Consider the following 18162-nt stretch of genomic DNA (forward strand, 5'->3'; position numbering starts at 1 on the left):
TTTTATTTCTGCAATTTCCAGCACTCTGAAAAATTTCCAGAATTTGTGTTTTCAGCAATATTTATTTTTTCAGTCTGTTAAATGTATGGCTATGGGAATGGGCATTTAACTACATGGGAGAAATAAGGTGAAACTGAAAACCGGGGTGGGAAACAGAAAATTTACAAGTATGTTGAGACAATACTACAGAGGTTTAATATGCATCATAGTAAACCAGTGAAGGTTCCTATTCCTGTAGGTGTAAAGTTATCTGTTGAACAGTGTCCAAAGACAAAAGAAGAGGAAGAGGACATGTCCTGTGTTCCATATGCAAGTGCAGTCGGTAGCCTGATGTATGCAATGGTCTATACCAGACTAGTCATTGCACATGTAATGGGAGTATTGAGCAAGTTTTTGTCAAAACTAGGAAAGGAGCATTGGATAGCAGTGAAGTGGGTTTTCAAGTATTTGTGTGGCACTAGTGACTATGGTTTGTGCTACCAAGGAAGACCAGGATTAGACAAAGTGTTGGATATTTGTGGCTTTGTTGATGCAAACTCGGCTGGAGATCTAGACCAGAGAAGATCTAGAAGTGGGTATATGTTTAACCTATTTGGAGGTGCAGTCAGTTGGATGAGTAAAAAACAATCTGTAGTGGCACTATCAACTACAGAGGCAGAATACATGGCAGCCACTCATGCAAGCAAGGAAGCCGTTTGGTTGCAGAGATTGTGTTCAAGTATGGGGTTAGTATAGGGAGCTATAAGGATAGACTGTGACGGCCAAAGTGCAATTTTCTTTGCAAAGAAACCTGCATATCATTCAAAGACAAAGAAAATTGATGTTCAGTATCACTTTGTGATGGATATGATAGAAGACAAAAAGGTGTTGATGGTAAAGGTGGACAATTTGAAGAATACTACAGATGCATTGACAAAATCTGTGAGCTCTGAGAAGTTCTCTTGGTGTAGAGAAACAATGGGTGTTGTCGAGCTAGATAAATGACTAAGATCTCTTGTGGCCCCCTGTGGAAAGAAAACAACAAGTGGGAGAATTTTGGGTTGTGTTATATTCTTACCATGACTAGCCCATGTAGTTAACCTAAGGGTTAGAGGGGGGGTGGAGGCCCCCCTTTGTTGTGCTAATTGCATAGCGAGGGGGTCACAAGGGGTTTTAGGGGTGCAAGAAACTCCACTCTATGGGGTCTGGGGCAGCGCCCCAACAAATTTTGGTTTTGGACACTATGTTAGGTTGGGCGCACCCACCTATTGTTTTGTGCATGGTTTTGTACATGGTTTTGGATGCGATGGTTTTCGGTCCATGGTTTTGGATGCGATGGTTTTTGTTCCATGGTATTGGATGCTTCGGCATGTATAAATATGTATTGTAACATTGAAAGGAACATAATCAAAAATCAAGCTGGCAGTCCCGGTTTTGGGATCCAAGGGAAAATCTCTGCGTATATGTCTTTTATGTGTTATGCTGTCCCATTTTTTATTTTCTATTTTTTAGAATTCGTATGTAGGTAATTTCTGTGTAGGATTAAAACCTACATGTGGGTGATATGTTGTTGGTTGGAAATGACAAAGAAATTATCTAGGATTTGAAGACCCAATTTTCCTCCAAATTTGACATGAAAGATCTTGGTGCCGCAAACTATATTTTGGGCATAGAAATTAAAAGAGATTAGGCAAAGAGGAAGCACTGGTTAAACCAGAGGAACTATGTCGAGACAATAATGAAGAGGTTTAATATGTAGCATAGTAAACCGATGAAGGTTCCTATTCCTGTAGGTGTAAAGTTATCTGCTGAATAGTGTCCCAAGACACAAGAAGAGGAAGACGACATGTCCCGTGTTCCATATGCAAGTGCAGTCGATAGCCTGATGTATGCAATGGTCTATACTAGACCCGACATTATGCATGCAATGAGAGTATTGAGTAGGCTTATGTCAAAACTAGGGAAGGACCATTGGACAAAAGTGAAGTGGGTCTTCAGGTATTTGCGTGGCACTAGTGATTATGGTTCTTGCTACCAAGGAAGACCAAGATTGGACAGAGTTTTGGATATTCGTGGCTTTGTTGATGTAGACTGGGTTGGAGATCTGGATCAGAGAATATCTACAAGTGGGTATGTGTTTAACTTATTTGGAGGTGTAGCCAGTTTGATGAGTAAGAAACAATCTATAGTGGCACTATCAACTACAGAGGCAAAATACATGGCAGTCACTCATGCACGCAAGGAAGTAGTTTGGTTGCAGAGATTGTGTTCAAGTATGGGGTTAGTAAAAGGAGCTATAAGGATAGACTCTGATAGCTAAAGTTCAACTTTCTTGTCAAAGAACTCTGCTTACCATTCAAACACAAAGCACATTGATGTTCAGTATCGCTTTGTGAGGGATATGATAGAAGAAAACAAGGTGTTGTTGGTAAAGGTGGACACTTTGAAGAATACTACAGATGCATTGACAAAATTTGTGATCTCTGAGAAGTTCTCTTGGTGTAGAGAAACAATGGGAATTGTAGGGCTGGATAAATGAATAAGCTCTCTTATGGCCCCCTGTGTAAAGAAAACAACAAGTGGGAGAATGTTGGGTTGTGTTATATTCTTTCCACGACTAGCTTACGTAGTTAATCGGGGGGTTAGAGGGGGGGTGGTATCCCCCCTTTACGGGGTCCAGGGAAGCGCCCTGAGAAATTTTCTTTTTGGACCCTATATTAGGTTGGGCGGACCTACCTATGGTTTTGGATGTGATGGTTTTCAGTCCATGGTTTTGGACGCGATGGTTTTCGGTCCATGGTTTTGGACGCGATGGTTTTTAGTCCATGGTATTGGATGCTTCGACATCTATAAATATGTATTGTAACATTGAAAGGAACATAATGAAAAATCAAGCTGGTAGTCCTGGTTTTGGGATCCAAGGGAAAATCTCTGTGTATATGTGTTTTATGTGTTATGCTCTCACATTGTTTATTTTCTGTGTTTTAGAATTCGTATGCAAGTAATTTTTGTATGGGGTTAAAACCTACACCAATTGGTATTGGGGGCTCTCCAAACAAAAATACAAGAGTTATAGGTGCACACTACATAGATTGGCACAGTATCCACCAGCCTCACAATCAACACTTTAGCTATTGAGGAAATGTTGCGCACCAGGGTGACCAACACAATAGTGCTACCAGATGGAGCACTCATTACAGAAAATGAGGCTGATAGGCCTATGGTCAACAGATTGAAATGGGTCAGATTAAACATGGTTGTGCTCCCTTGGGAGACGCTCTATCTCTTGGAGGATGGAACCACAGCAGAACTCTGGGCTAGGGAGAGTCACGCTATATAGGTAATGAGCGAGCAATGCATCAACATTGAGTAGTTGAGCATGTAGCACAATGAGGCAGTGGAGCAGAACAAATAGATAGTGCAGGTTGTGGAGGAAGCCTGCCAGATGGTCTCGGAGTTGGCCATTCAAGTAGAGTAACCGGTGCAGGAGCGTGTTCGAAAGTTAGCCACAAGGGTACATGACGCAAGAGCAGAAATGGCTAGGGTTTAGCTGGAGTTGACCCTGTAAATACCAGAATTGTAGTTGAAGGCTCAACCTTCAACTTCGTGGGAGGTCAAAGAACAACATACCACCACAGTCACAACAAAAATGACGGTGGTTGATAGTGCAGTGACAGACTGCATGAGGCTATTCGAACAATCATTCGAGGTCCTAACCACCCTGCCGGAGGAATTGAACATAGAGTGCCTAGAGACAAAGGCATGTGAGCTACAACAGAGATATGATGAGGTAATAGGGATGGTACAAGCCGTTTCCTTACACAGAGGCTTGCAAGGATGCAGTAGGCAAAGGCACTTAATGAGTAGGTTGATGCCACTTGGCATAAAGAGGCAGTTTTGAAAGTGCGTCTATAGCCTTGGATCGATGAGGCTTATACAATTACAACCTCCATTAAAGCAAAGCTAACACAACTGCAAGCAACTCAGGAGAGGATTCAGGGCAGGAGTTTAGCAATAGAGGTCATTGAAAAATGCATAGAGGAAGTTTAGCAAGCAGTCGCTCAGTGCACTGCCGAACTTGCAGCTATCCAATCAGAGCTCGGAGGTCTTCACGCTAAGATCTCCGCACCTATAGAGTGACTCGAGGGCGAGTCACGATGTTTGTGTTGGGGGGCTGTTGGGCACGAGATCCCCCAAGGGCAGTTTTTGGGGCTTAGAACCCAAATTTTGGTCCGATTTTGTAATTCCAATGTAAAAACTCTTCATTTTGTGGGTTCGGAGCACGTAGTCATTAAAGAGTCATAGGGTTTTCTACCCTTATTTTGATAATGTAATGTCAGCTGTATAAGATCTACCCATGGTTCGCAGACCATGGGATTGTATAAATAGAGCAAAGCACTAAGTAGTTTGATAACAAAATAATAAATAGATGGAATAATGATGATATATGTGAGACAGTTCTGAAGTGTAAAGTCTACTTTTGGGTCGTAGCGTAGGAAGAGGCTCTACAACTGAGTGTGTAGAAGCTTAATAGTCTGCAACTAAGTGTGTGGACCCTTGCAGCTAAGTGTGCAGGGCGAGTAGAGTCTGTAATCATCTGGAAGTATTAATAAAGAGAAGTTTCTATCAATTCTACGTCTTTATTTCCTATTTTATGCATTTGTTATATTGGGTATGAATTTCACTTATAATGCTTATATAATGCGCGAATGTGTATAATTATATTGGTTAAGTGAATGCAAGTTGGAATATTTGTTTACATGAAGATATTTAAGATTTGTTAATAAGGTAAGTAAGATGCTGGGCGTAGTTTGGGAAACATCATAGTTTGCTGCCCTAGTGGCACGAAAGCATCTCAAACCCTGGTTAGGGCTACACGAAAGCCAATGGTAATAGATCACAAAGATACTGAAGGTTAGAACAGAGTGTGAAGCAACCTGCACGAAGGTAAGGTCTAGTTGGAATAAACCGAAATCAAAACCATCTCAAGGGTGCAGAAACTTGGCTCCAGCATCCCCCCATATTGCTTCGGGTGAGACTTCAGTCTGTGCTGTGTGGGCTGATGCCGAAAGGGCCAATAGTGTAGGGATTTTTTTGGCTAAATAACTTTGAACCTGGGTCAGGCCCCCATATGCCAACAGTAATACTGATGAGAGAATGAACCATCAGATCACTTCATGTCTAGAACATATCATGGCCATTGGATTGTAAGTTACAAAAACTACATACGGAAGAGACACATTTTATCTAACTATACACTAGACCAAGTTATACTTAATTATTTCCTATGTGTTTGAATATCCTAACAGTACCAAAATAAGAATGTAAAACATAACAATGAAAAGTTAAATTTATATTAGTGTATTCCTTCAAAAACCCCCTCCCCACATTCTAATCAACATTTATTTGGAAATAGATCCGAGAAAATTTGTTAAGTAGTTTAAATTCCCAAAATAATTTGAAGATCTTTAAAAGAGGATGGAGTCTATGAAGGAGTGAGAGAAGACTATGAGGAGAGGTATGCATCAGGGAAAATTTTAAGAACCCCCCCAAATTTATATGTATAATAAATGGGCGAATCTCCATGGTATATAGGAAAAACGGAAGGCAATTTTATCAATAATATAATATGTATATATACTTTTTTGGCGAATCTCTCACCAGGAATGGCGAATATTTTACTCAATTATAAAATCTTGTAATATCTTGGTGATTCATTCACTAAATAATAAAACTTTGTAAAGTCCTAGTGAATCTTAGCATTGTGAAATCTTAGAGAATTTTTTGAAAAAGTATAAAACCATATATGACAAGAGCCACATTGTGGCAATATCACTGTTTTTTTTTTCACATTTCCACAACATGGAACTTGTTTATAAAATTATGAAAAAGCCAACCAAGTCCCTTATAATATGCAGGTAAGCTTATAGAGAGTCTGATACCTCTACTATGCTTGTCTTCATTCAAGTGTCATAGCTGCTATACTTAACACTGTGAATCAAAACTCTTTCAGAACTCAACTCTATAGTGTAATTAAAACCTTTGGAAATTGAATCTGACAACTCTATAAAAAGGATTAGTGAAATAGAAGCTTTTGTGAATGAGCCCACTAACTATCACTACTAAACAATCAATCTACACTATGAAGTCTTCCATCTTAATCACAATCGTGCTCATGATCAAGGGAGTGCGATCACCTGGCCTGACATAATGGACATCATAGCTTCCAATAATCAACAACCACCTTACAAGGACATCCTAGCTCGTGTCTCATGAATTTTATTCATCAATCTTAACTGATATAAATCTTATATAGATAATATTAGAATCCTCTCCAGATTCACTATTAATACAAGGGTAAAGGAAGTTTTCTAGCTCAAGGCACTAGCCAATACCAACTTTGGTATTTGTGACCCCTTTGTGGGGATGCACCTACCCTGCCCCATTGGTTTTCTGCCTTGTAACATAGTTCAAGGATCACAAAACTTTCCAATCTTCCTACTCCTTTAGACACACTTTATATGCTATACATAATGAATGAAAAAGAAGCATTATAGAACACACAATTTCACAAAAGGAAGAAAAATCTTAGCCAGTTCAATAATCAAAATCTTAACCAGTGATTAATAAAGAATAACAAGTAGTGTAATGAATTGTTCTGATTTATTTATTTACAAGTTGTAAAGAATGTAGTGGAATGGAATATATTACTTAGGCAACCCTTCAATATTTTCTACTAATATGTTTGTGCATGTACATATGAAATTAAGAGCATTGTTGAATACAAAGTTTCTTTTTCTCTTGCCTCCATTTTGACAAATTAGTGTGAAATCAGTGTCACTTTGAATCTCCTTTCATGTGTGGATGTTTTGCCAACTCAATGTGAAATCAAAGTCACTTTGAATTTCCTTTCCTGCGAGGGATCACATCCACAGTTGATTAGTAAAAGATAATCTACTATATATTATGTTCAAGAAATTTACTGCAATCTACAGTGGAAACGAGACCTCAATTCTTATTCTGAATTTGAATATCTCAAGAAAAAATAAGAGATAAAAATGCATATGGCCTTAGTAGCTAGAAAGCAATCACTCCATCATTACAAGACCACCTAGATTTCAGCACTTAATCTAAATAATTGCACTAGTTGCAGTGCTTATTTACATTAACACCATGGAAAAGCAACAACAATGTTTCATAGCACACTTACTGGAAAATTTGTAACATTCGAAGAGTATTTAATGATAGCATCTAAACCTCGTAGTTATGGTGGGGAAACTAGAGAACCCAAATCTTGGAAGATATCTCATACCAAATCTGAGAAAAAAATAAAAAAGGGAAAAAATCAAAATCTATAAATCAAGCAATGAATTGTTTACAAATCAAATACAATTCCTTTAACTAACAGTTAAATTTTGGTGATATATTTATATATTTAGTAAGAGGGGAACTTCAAAACATGCAATATTACCTTTTTCATTGTTGTCATCCCTCAGTGACTGAGATTACAAATCAATACTTATGGAAAGATTGTAAGAAATTCAATGAAATAGTAAAGCATAACCTCTATTTTCAAGAAACAAAATCAAGACATTGTTACATCAATAGCCATAATTGATACATAATCAACGAATCAAGTCCTTGTATGGCATAGGCTTGTTTCACAACCTCTATTTTCTCAATAACAAAATCAAGGCATTGTATGTGGTTATTGCCAAAAGGAAAATGCGTTCAAACTTGGAAGAGGATCTTATCAAAAGACATGGAATTATTCAAAGCTACAAAGCCTAATGGGTTACTGAAAAATAAGTTGGAATATGGGATCATGATACTTAAATTGAAAAAATATGCTTTCATTTTAGAAACATTACAGTTATACAATGTTTTTTGAAAGCATTAGGATTTGAAATTGGGCCTTTCTATGAAGACAAATTTTCATTAACAAAATGTACTTTCCTACCTGAAACGTTGTATATATCCAAGAAAAACTTGAAAAGCATAAGAGAACGTAGCATAATGTACTTTCCTTCATTCCTTAACATTATTAAAGAGTTGAGGTTCCCCAAGTCATCAGGTAAGTTTCAAAGGAAATGATAGTTAGTAATAGTCCAATTCACAACTGAAGATGTGTCACAAATACAAGGGGGCATCTCCTCCAAATCACAAAAGTTCTCTAGGTTAAAATCTAGCATTATTGGAAGCTTAATGCTCGACTTGGTTTTATTAAACCCATAAATTTTTCTAATCTTCAGTAAAAGCTTAAAGATAGCTTCTCTAAGTTCTACATGACTTTACTATGCTCTTGAAGTGGGGGCACGTGCAACATCTCTAAGTGAATAGACTTAAACTAAGTGAAGATAAGGCCGATAGTTCATTCAGTGTGGATCTCTTTAACCCATAATTGAATACTATGTCTCTCTTTAAACCATAATTGAATACTTTCTTGGAAGAAAGTATGTGATTCTAGAAAAGAGTAAAACTAAAGCCTCTGCTTGAGGACAATTGGTGTCACACCACTAATACTTCTCCATGGAATCTGTATAGGTAAACCGCAAATGTAGAATTCCATTAGAATTTTGTGTTTATTGAATACACAAATGAAATCATTGCATTTCTTTAAAGTATCTTTTGAAATCAAAATTACCGACATTACATATCGATAACCTAGTGGGTGTAGGATAAAATTCACCCGGGTCATTCACAGAAAACATGAGAAAAAACCTAATACTATATATGAAACCAAGAAAAATTCAAATTCATCACTTCTAGGGACCTCATAACCACCCTGCCAATACACAAATACTATATATAAAACCAATAAAAATTCAAATTCATCACTTCTAGGGACCTCGTAACCACCCTTCCAATACACAAGTATGTTCGTGTTTGCAGTTAGAAAAATTACCTAAATTACAATCTGTTTACTCCAGCCTGTGTTGGAAAGTTATAGAAGGATGACTAGTGCAATCAATCTGTTTACTCCAACCTATGTTGGAAATTTATAGAAGGATGACTAGTGCAATCAATCCATTCCTTTTAGCCCTGGATTTGTTTCAATTTAAAACAGAAGTATACAAATATACTTGTCCAATGTCTATTCTTTAACCATTCATCTTAAGATGTTTTTACAATATAATTTCCTAAGTCTATTAATATCTTCATTATCATAAAAACCAATCTATATCCATCTTAACTCCACATCTACCCATCTATGTATCCCTCTTAGCACTTGGTAGACCCAGAATTAAGATGGATCTAAGATGATAGAGTTTCCCCTTTAAATAGTATATGCTGACATGAATACCATGGTATTACCATGAGTCGATACCATGGGTTATCATAAACCTAAAGCTTAAAAATTACTATTAGTAATTTATAAAAATTAATAAAATTAATAGTTGATTTTTATTTTATTTTTTATTTTAACCAAGCTAAAATGTTTAAAATACATTAAATTACAACATCCATTTAGATCCAGAGTAAAGATGGATCTATGCTGGTTTAATTCCCCCATTTAAATAGGCTAAATTCCAGGTGAATACCATGGGTCAATACCATGTGCCATTTTAGTGAATACCATGGGTCAATACCATGTGCCATTTTAGTGAATACCATGGGTCAATACATGTGCCATTTTTATTTTTATTAATACTAATACTAGGGTTAATAATGTTTTTTTGCATGGTATTAATAATAATCTACGCCATGGTATTTGTCCCATAGTATTTTTCCCATAGGTTTCACCTAAATATAACTCATTTTTTGAGTGTTCGTAAATATAAGGTGACTTATGGAGTAAATATAAAAAATGTTTTATTTCTTTACCTTACCTATCGTTTATTTATATTTTTATTAATTTACCATACCTCTTTTACAAATATGGTATTTGGCCCATAGGATTCACTTAAATAAAACCTCTTTTTTGGGCCTTTATAAATAGAATGAGTGTTATGGACTAAATATAAAAATAGCTTTTACTTATTTACCATAAGTCTAGTTTATTTATATTTTTATTTATTTACCATACCTTTTGAGTAAGTATAAAAAGACGTTTTATTTATTTACCATACTTCCACTTTACTTATATTTTTATTTGTTTACACCCTTGCATGTATATAAGGTGACTTATGGAGTAAATATAAAAAATGTTTTATTTATTTACCATACCTCTCATTTATTTACATTTTTATTAATTTACCATACCTCTTTTATAAATATGGTATTTGGCCCATAGGATTCATTTAAATAAAACCTATTCTTGAAAATTAGGGCGAATAATTTCAAGGGCTAAATTTGCCTTTTTTACCCTCCCCCTTAAAATAAGGTGGGCTATTTGAGGTGATTTGTAAAAATGTAGTATGATACAAAATATTCGCCCACTAAAAATTTAAAACCCCTTAATTTTTCCAAAGGGCGAACATTTTCCCCTAAAATTTTCCATGGTATGCATTAAATAATTTCCAATTTTCATTCATTCATTCTGATTTAATTTTTTCTGTGAATTTTAAGAAGCTAAGCCAAAGGTGTTGGTAGACTATATTTTAAGGGGATACAATGTTTGAAGGCAACTCCACTCAACCTTTGAGTACTTTTTTTAGGTAACCTTAATTTCCTGCAATTTATTTGTTGATATAAGGTCTAGTTTGTCATTAACCAGTGATAATAGTCATCAATATTGCAGAGAAACTAGGTTGTATGAAGTTAGATCAGATTGCTTGAGGGTGTTTGAAATTTGTTATTATAATTTATGACTTTCCAAAATATTTGTATATGATCTATGTTACATTGTAGATACTCCAAAATTTAGTTTTCCCAAAGATTCTTCATAGTAACCTACCATTGTCATCCACTATACTCATAGGCATATTTCTTAATAAAATTGGGACTTTTTATACCCATTTATCATGCATTTTTTGTTATGAAACAAGCTCACAAAAATATATAAAAGATAGATCAACACCTTAGAAATAAGCCACTTCGAGGGGGAAACCTCCTTTACATTACACAAATGAACAATTCTTGGATGATACAAATGACAAGACCTCCTTTCAATATATAGGAGTCTAAGGGGTCATAATATAATCAGAGCCGACATAACAATAACAATAGTGGGATTCTATGGGGCACAATAATAACAATATGGAGACTACATGGGCACACCAATATAATAAGGGGGTTGCACTAATAACAATAGGGGTTACCCTAGTAGTATAGGGACCTAACATGCATGCCCCTCTCCTTCAAAAAGTGTTGTCCTCAACACTTAAGTAGTTATGTATGCTTCTGTATAAAATTATCATCCATCCATGTGGAATCTTCAGCAGGTAAGTTCTTCCACTTGATGAGATACTCTGAAATTGATTTATTTCATAGCTGTCGATTTCTCGGTTCTGTGACTGCTTCAAGTTCCAATATGATTTTTCCTTCCTTGTCAAGTTTTGGCAATATTGTTTGAACTGGGATCTTCTGCAACTTTTGAATGAGTTCCCACCCTACTTCGTCATTCTTTCATTCATATTTATTGAATTTGGTCGGATAATTATACCAACCTCTAGTGTTTATGCAACCATACATTCAATTTCACTCCTTTGGGCATATGGATATTTGTCAGCCTGATTTTTGGAGGAACACTTCTTGGAATCAAATGAATAGCATGAGCATGATCACAAGTAAGTGGGTGGCCTTTGGGAGTCTCAAATACCTTGGAATGTTTTTCCAAGACTTTTTGGATATTTGGAGAAATAGATGATTTCGATGTGGGAACCTCTAGCGAACATAAATGTGAAATTACGCCTCTTTGTTCTTTCTTTAGAAGATTTTTCATTCCCTTTTTTTGATTATCTTTCCCGGTTTCCCTGTGATACCCCTTAATTCAACTTCCTTTCCTTCTAAAGAAAATTTCATGAAATGTTCTTGAAAATTAAAAACTATTGTACTAAGGATTGTAGCCATTAGACTCCTAATACAACATCAACAACACCCATTGGAAAGGAAAGCATTAGGATATTCAATACATATTCTCCCATGGATAGCTTGATATTATGGCACTTTCTGGAGCAATTTATGGTTCCTCCACTTGCAACCATCACTTGACACTTTGGTGCTGGATATAGGAAGAAATTCAATTCCTTGACTATCTTACAATGAATAAAATTATGGGTACTGACTGAATCAATCAACACTATTACCTTTTTCTTCTTGATATGTCCTTCTATCTTGATATTTTGAGGACTGGTAATTCTAGCCAATGCATTACAAGATACGGTCGGATTCATTTCTTCCTTCTTTAAAGTTTGTTCCTGGTGTATATCCTTTTCTTTTGATGTTTCTTGTTCCTTTTCTTCATTCTCTTCACAATCTAAGTAAATTAATTTTTTCTGAGAACAATTATGACCTTTAGTGTATTTTCTATCACAACTGTAACAAAGCCCTTTTTCTCTTTTTTTCTTCCAATTATTGTGGTGTCAACCTTGTAGGTTGTGGAAGGCTAGGGCCAACAACACTTCCATCTTTATAGTTTTCAGTGGTAGCTTCCTTGTTGCCATAATTTTTCTTCCCATTTTTCTTGCCAACCTGAATTCCTTCTCTAATGAATTGAGTTCCCAAATGAGAACCTCATGTTGGCTGTTATCCTTTAAAGTCCATATTAACACATCAATCATATGCTCTTATGGAATATCTTTTACCCTTATATTCAATTTTTGGAAGTCCTTACTCTGCTCCATCATTGAATCCTTTTATTTGAGGTTTATCAATTGGCTAAAAAAAGTGTTGCCTTTTGTATCCTCATAATGTGCTATCATTTCTTCCATAAAAAATGCCCAAGTGCAAAATTTTTTACGAGAGAAAAGACATCGATACCATACAAACGATTTGTTTCCAAATATAAATTTGCAATGTGTACCTTTTGTGTGTTTTTCACATTATGGAGATCGAAATATTGCTCCATCTGTAGTATCCATGTTACAGGATCCTTTCCATGAAACTTCCTCATATTGATATTTGGAACATGGTGGGTCTTTGTTCCAATGTTAGAGTCTATGAAATCATGATTAACATTTCTTTTGTTCTCATCATGAGTTTCCTCTACTACCTTTCTGCCATTAAGAATCCTTTCTTGTACAACTTTGTCAAACCTTCCTTCAAACCTTCCATGTATTTCTTTGAATCTTCAATGTTATCATTCTTTGAATCATGATTAACACTTCTTTTGTTCTCATTATGAGTTTCCTCTACTACCCTTTCACTATTAGGAAGTCTTTCTTGTAGCAAATTTCTCAAACCTTTCTTCAAATATTCCATCTTAGCATTCATTTCATCCATCTTAGCTTCCATGCCATCCATCTTAGCTTCCAAGCCATCCATCTTAACTTGTACGCCATTCATATTAGCTTCCACGCCATTCATCTTAGCTTCTGTTACCTTTTGTGAGAGTGAAATTTGTTGCATTTGGTCTCGTAATTTTGATATATCATGTTTCATTTCTTCCTTGTCTTCATGAGTCATGTTAGAGATTTCAAGTTGCTTACTAGGTACTTCCATTTTCTTTCTTCGAGGAATCAATTAATGATAATCATGCTTCACTATGCCCTTTGAATTTCAACCTAATTTTTCCAAAATTTTAAAAAGACTACACACCTTTTTCACTTCGTAGAAGCTCAATATTGAATCTATTGTATCTCTGTAATTTTGGATCTCCCATGTCTAAAATTGCGCCTTGTGGCAACACTCTGTGTCCTCTTTCCAATTCTACTAGTTTAATCAAAATTGGATTCTCCAAGAAAGAGTTATTCCCAACCTCCCATGATGACATGATTATATAATTTTTCTGTAGAGAAAATGTGTACGACATGCCACGTGTCACTGTTTCGACCTTCGGATCTGACAAAGATACACAGAAAACTACAGTCTATCCTCTTTCTGTAACTTCTTATGAAATTTCAATATGATGCTCAAAGAGAACATTATGAAGCTTTTCCCAAGGTCACCTATTTGGAATGTAATTCGGGAGTCTGCAAAAACACTAACTTATATCATATATCTAAAAATATAACATTACAAGATCTAAAATTTGGGTCTGTGCTTCACCATGATTTCAGCTCAAATGGGTTTTAATTTCAGAGTCTGAACGTTCGTAGAAACAAAATTATAGCAAAAATTCCACGATGACCTATTTGACATGGAATTTTGGAGCTTTCAAAAACCCTAACTTCCTCAGATCATATCTCTAAAAATATATCGAGACAAGATCTAAAATGCATACTCGAGATTGAATGATTTTGGCTCAAATGGGTTTCTACTTTTTCTTTTGAAACTTCGTAGCGAAAACGTTATAGCGAAAATGCCACGATGACCTGTTTGGAGAAGCAAAACCCTAGAATCCAAAGCTCTAATACCAAATGTTATGAAACCAACCCACAAAAAGATAGAAAATATAGATCAATGCCTTAGAAATAAGCCTCTTCGAGGGGGAAACCTCCTTTACATTACACAAATGAACAATTCTTGGATGATACAAATGACAAGACCACCTTTCTACATATAAGAGTCTATGGGGTCATAATATAATCAAAGCTGACATAACAATAATAATGTAAGGGCACAACAATAACAATAGTGGGCTTCTATGGGGCACAATAATAACAATATGGAGACTACACGGGCACAATAATATATATAATAAGGGGTTTGCACTAATAACAATAGGGGGTTGCACTATTTGCAATAGGGGGTTACACTAGTAGTATAGGGACCTAACATTTTTCTCACAGAATGTTTCATATTTATCTAAAATTTATTCTCCTAATTTATATAAAATTAAATTATAGCTGAGGATCTACAATTTTTTTGGTCATAAGACTTCAAAATACTGATCAATTTTCTACTACTTTTAAGTATAATTTTTAATTTTATTTAATGATATTATTGTGTACAATGTTTATTTCTATATTTTTTACAAATTTTTTATCATATTTCTTTACATGTTTTCTTTATTTTTAATTTATGTTTCATATTCAGTGTAAAGAAATACACTTGTGTTAGAAACACTTGTAAACTCTATTTTAATCCATCACCAATACTTAGGACATAAAATGATGGAAACTTGTCCCATTATCTTACCTTCCCTGTGAGATTCGAGGAGTTAGTTGACATAAGTATAATAACTTCTCTTCCATCAATAATTGGTGCCTCCAAGTGATGGGAAGCACATGTATTTAATGCATATCTTGAAGTCCAATTACCATACATGGATGATTCAACAATTGCATTATATGACATATAGAGAGAATTATCGTGTGTTGCATTTTATTCTCCTATGTGGAAAAGGTCAATGAGAACCTTGGCCATAAAGGTTACATTGTGAATTCCATTCATTATGTTGGATTAGCAAGAACAAGACCCATGTGTGTAAAAAAAAATTGAGGATAAAAATTGTCATCTCGACATAGTACATCGATGAGGTGGAGGTCGATGTTGATGTTGATGTTGGTAAATGGGATGTGGGTGAGATAATTTTCACCAACCATTATTATGGGATACAAAATCAAATTACTATTATTGCAAGTTTAAATACTAAGTCATTCATAAAGTATAAGAAATATTACTAAATTTTTACCTAATGACATGGTAAAAAGACCCAACATCATTATTATCAGTTTTTGTTTTAGAAATTAGAAGGTTGATTAGTATTACAGAATTCATAATTCTTGTTTTGTGCATAGTGGAGTAAGAAAATGCTACCCTTACCTCAATTACTACTCATTATCTAATTTAAAATGAATTAAGTGACAAGTTTGGTTCCAAAATAGATAAGAAGAAGAAATTGGATGAGTATGTGAATGGGTTAAAGCATCAATAACACCTTCTACAACTTGTAGTGGTACAAGGGGGTAGGAGGGCGTGCTACAAATTTCTATCAAGGTTCATTTGTATTTGACTATTTATTGGTTCTAAGCCATCGATTCTTGAATTCATCCTAAAAAATTTAATGACCACCTTTTATTTTAACCACTCCTTAAGAAAATTGATAGATACTATAAAGAAAATTTCATGAAGGTCAACATACATATATATTTGTTTCCATCTTTTATTTTCCACTATTAAATTTATAGCTTCTTGTCATGTGAATGCATCTTCCTTCTCTAAAACCTAGTCTTGTATCTTCTCATGCTCAATAGTTTCCACCTCATCACCTCATCCTTAATGAATATCACAAATGTTTAGGTCTTGATAATGGAACTAGTTGCTAGCCTGGGGTTCAGACCCATGGTTCAAGCTCATTGGTCAACACATGCCTTTTAGGTATAGATCCTTTTGAATATCCAAAGGATGGATAATGTCTCATATGAGATTCTTACAGAAATTATATAACATTTAGCTTGAGATATTATCTAAATATGAATAAATTGAACATAATAGTAAGATCTTAACATGTCTAACATTATATGAAGATTAATTAAAGATCCATTAAAATTATACTAAACATGTAAGAAACAAATTCATTATAATGTGAAAAACCCATAAAATCTAAAACTTGATAGATCATTCATTCTTTCATCACAAAAATAAGATATTTACATGAAAAAACATGAGATACATCCTTTATTACAACACTTGTGATATTGGTAGAGACAACTCAAAGATACTAGACTCTTCTCTTGCTTAGAGAATGTTTTAGATGCCCTCCCTCTTGCAAAGATCTCTCTTTACACACTTTTATAAGTTTCTCCCCATGGGAACCACACTAACCCAACCATATATTGGTTACAAAATTGTACATATTCATTATAAAATTTGAGCACCAACATTTATCATTGGGGGGTGTTTCATGTAACAATATACAAGAAATACCCCATGAAAACTCAAAATTTTGCTTACTTATATAACACTTTTACTATATGAAATTTGCGTAAGATGAAAGATCATGTATTGTAGTGTAAAAAAATAGTTGGGCATGCAATGAATGAAAGGCTATGGTATAGGTAAAAGTGACAAAAAGCCATCAATATTTTCTACTATGGAATTCCACATAACCATATAGAAATTTAGCCATGCTAACATGTAAGGACATTTCAACCTACGTGATTACCATTTTAAAAGGAGGATAGCACATGGAGTAGATCAGTGGAAGTTTGAATCCTTGGTATCTGACAAAGTAAGTCTCCACAGCTCTCATTCCTTAAAAATATTTTCACATAATTTCATCACTTTAGTTAAGCTATGAATTAAAACACCTTTATTGAACCATATTGAATATTGCATATAAGTGATTATTTGTATTTTAAAAGGGAAAAAATGATTATTTATATGAATAAATGTGGGTTGTGTATGTAGTGTCAGAGGCATTAGTGAAAATCAAAGTTAAAGGTTAAATATGGTTGTAATACCCTAATTTACAAGATATTAGAGAAATTTGAACTTAATCTTCAAAAGAGTATTGATAAAGTGTTTGAGGAGGGCACAATTATAAATATACAATAAGTAGACAACAAATAATGGATGACTAAGCCTAGTTGTCTTACTACTTAGGGATATTGATATTAATTGAGATAAATTCCATGGTTTAAATTTAAGAAACGGCTAGATAAGCTAACCATTGTGACTTATTTTAGCTTCTCTTGAGCTATTACCATTGTGCAAAGGTATTTAACCAATCTGAGTTTTCTCAATCCTTTTAGGAAAACCAAAAACTTAATAAGTATTGAATTCTTTTTTTTGTAGGGTTTCTTAAATTCAACAACTACACAAACAATTGAAGCCATCATGTAGAGACAATCCATGAAGATAGATAAAATTATATAGTATGATAGATGAAAACAAAGAGAAAAACTACATGAAATACAACTAAAGGCAATGAGAAAATGGTGCTCCATCTCCACCACCATAAGATATGTAAAATAATGCCATGATCAAGGTTTCATAGAACAATACCATTATAGAAGCAAGGTCATGAACAAGATGATAATCAAGGTTCTAGATATTAATATCACTATCAAAGCTACATGCAAAGTTGTACATAAAACCTTCAATCTATCTTGCTTAGTTTCTCAACCCTAACCAAAGCGCCTCTTCCTCTTCACTTTGAATGATCACCATCTAATGTCCTCCTACTACATTATGATGAAACCCAAAGAGGGTTGGTCTTGAAGATTAATAAGTCTAGTAGAACCATCTCCAATTAAA

The sequence above is a fragment of the Pinus tabuliformis genome, chromosome Q (genome assembly GCF_031772625.1).
Source record: "Pinus tabuliformis cultivar Carrire ecotype Pingquan chromosome Q, CPIR1, whole genome shotgun sequence".
In the NCBI taxonomy this organism is placed as follows: Eukaryota; Viridiplantae; Streptophyta; class Pinopsida; order Pinales; family Pinaceae; genus Pinus; species Pinus tabuliformis.